Source organism: Capsicum annuum, chromosome 4 (genome assembly GCF_002878395.1).
Source record: "Capsicum annuum cultivar UCD-10X-F1 chromosome 4, UCD10Xv1.1, whole genome shotgun sequence".
NCBI lineage: Eukaryota > Viridiplantae > Streptophyta > Magnoliopsida > Solanales > Solanaceae > Capsicum > Capsicum annuum.
In genome coordinates this window covers 217,220,403-217,223,409 of record NC_061114.1, presented here as the reverse complement: position 1 = coordinate 217,223,409, position 3,007 = coordinate 217,220,403, and positions in this window count along the sequence as shown.

Sequence of the window (3,007 nt, the reverse complement as noted above, 5' to 3'; positions counted from 1 at the left end):
TGATTCCTAGAAGATGTACTTCCTGGTCGAGTCATTCCCCTTGATTCTTAGAAGATGTACTTCCTGGTCGATTCATTCCCTTTGATTCCTAAAAGATGTACATCCTAGTAGAGTCAGTCCCCTTGATTCCTAGAAGATGTACTTTCGGATTGAGTCATTGCACTTAAACCTTAGGAGACGCATTTCCTTGTTAGTTTTCATTTGTTAGGTGGCACACTTTTTAACTTAAATTTTTATCTCAAGAAGACGCACTTCCTAATCTTGATCATTTAATTTTACTCTCAAGGGATGCATTTCTTGGTCAGAGTTTTGATTCATCATTGCAACATACAAGTAGTTATGACGCGACTTTCGCAAAGTCCTTTGATGATAAACTGGGGGAAAAATAATTTTATTTCTTGTTGTTTGGAACTTTACTTTTCTGGCAAATGAAATCTCTCTTTATAATAATCTTGTTTGGAATAATTTTCTTTCTATTTTTTATGTGATTTCAGGAGCCCGCCTGAAGAACAGAGCGAATAAATGGAAAGTCAAGCAACAAGGTGAAGAAGTTAAAAGTCAAGCAACAAAGTGAAGAAGTTGAAAGTCAAGCAACAAGGTGAAGAAATTGAAAGTCAACAGATTGAAAAATAGCAAGTTAGGAGCCCGCCTGGAGAACAGGGTGAATAAATTGAAAGCAGAGCAACAAGTTAAAGAAATTGCAAGTTAGGAGCCCGCCTGAAGAATAGGGTGATGAAACTCAAGTCAAGAGTCCAGAGAAGTTGCATAGATAGGATTTTATAGTTTTAGTTATCTTTTTAACTTGTAATTTTTATTTATGTAATGACAGAGTTGCGGACCGAAACCTCGAAGGGACCTTACTCGACTCTCCAACTTGGTTGTCCTTCTTCCTTCTATTTCTTTCTTTGAATAATGATCGGGTTAAAATTTGGTCTCGTTGTCTAACTTTTTGTCTGAAAACACTTTGTGATTACACCCAAAAAGTGGCATGATGTCGACACCTAATTTTGTCTCTCCCAAAAATTCAATTTATCTATGTTTACCTTCGTCTTACCATGTATCATACCCTGTGTGATAATCTCTTTACAAAAAGAACAAAAAAATAACCAAATTCTCAACAAACTATCCACTTAACCAATTAAATTTCAACACCCTCTACCTTATCCTAACCACCCACCCCTACCCCCACTTCATACCCCCTGCCCCTACCCCTATCCCCTTATTCAAGATTTTGGAGAGGCCAAAAAATAGAGGGACCGTTTTTCAGTAGACCCTCTATCACCACCATCGACATACCAAGAATACACATAAAACACAATATCTCTCAATCACATACACACGCATGCCATTTGGGGGGGGGGGGGGGGGCAGGAATCACAATCAGAAGGGAGAGCATTTTATTTTCAATTCAATACCAGATACCCATTTTCATTCTGACTCTCACTACACAGACCTTTCTTCCATTTTTACACCCACCAACATACAAATTTCCACACAATTCCATACACAGGACCCGACTATGGAATTTTTTCATTGATATATTATAATAGACTACACACACGGATCGTGGGGTGCCTAACACTTTCCCCTCGGTCAATAAAATTTCTTAACCGGAATCTCTGTTCGCAAATCAGTTTGAAAGAGTCAAATTATTTTATAAAGGATTTTTCAAAGGTGACTTTGCACATCCGATTATGCCAAGTGGTGACTCTGAGTTTTGAATATAAACAATTCTTTTCAAAAATAAATTTTTATTTTTGTCACTTAATAAAAAAAAATTCAAACTTAAAATTGAATCTTTTTGGTTAAAAAAGGGTGTGACAACAATTTCAGAAATACTTGCCAAAAAGTCCATACACTTATCAATGGTAGGATCCTCTACTGCATGTGATGTAGCAGTACTTTTGCTTGACATTAACTCAACTATAAAGTGTAGTTTCTCTCTAGCAGATTTTATCTTACTCTTTTTTACTCGACTGCTAGTTTCAATACCATCAGTTGAAAGTTATCTTTTTAATGATGGTTTGAAAAACATAAGAGAATTCATATCATGTAGATCATCACTTTCATCGGGATTAATGAAGTGTTCTTTGTCAAAATCATCAACATCATTTGTTCTTTCTTTGTCCAGATCTACTTTAATTTCAAAAATTTATTCCTGATTTGCGGCGCATGCCCTTTCCCCTATAGCAACAATATCAAAAATAATGTGTCATAGCAATAACATATGAGTTAAAGATCTCTATTCCTAAACTTCCTATATCGATAATCCATCTAAAATAAAAAAAACAAACAAAACTACTTAAATTAAACAATGAGAGAAATAATAAAAAAAATATAGAATAATGCGATAGATGTACCTTAATCTTTTGCTCCCACCAATCATCATCTGCAATGATTGTGTTTTTGTGGCATCCCAACCTAAACCTGTATTCTCTCTCATCATCTGCTTAAAAAAAATCAGTCTTGTTTCATGTTATCCCACTTATTTTTCAATTGTTTTCTAGTATAGTTTCTTCCTGTCTTCCTATTGAACTCCTCAACCATATTTTTCGATTCATCTTTATTTAAATGAGAGTTCGGTCTATTTTCTTTTCTAATTTCTATTTCACACACCTCTATAAAAGAAATATGAGCATCATCATCCCACTTAGAGTTACTTCGTACCAAACTAATTTTCGGCATGATAGAATATAAATGACATAATAAAAACGTAGAAAAAGACATTATCAGAATAAGAAACAAAATTATCATAAAACTGATCCATGTTAGACAATATACTGTCCAACTTATTTTCTTAGTGTTTTTTTAATTTCTTTGCTTCTTGAGATGTACTGCTTATATTATTGATAAATAAAAATTTATTTATGAGAAAAAGGACATGCTTAGGTTATAATTAAAAAATTGTACAACCACTTGGTAGTTCTGAACTTCATAGCGAATTAAGAGTTTCTTTTTCCTAAAATGTGACTGAAAGTTCTTTTATTATAAAGGTACGAGCCTTTCT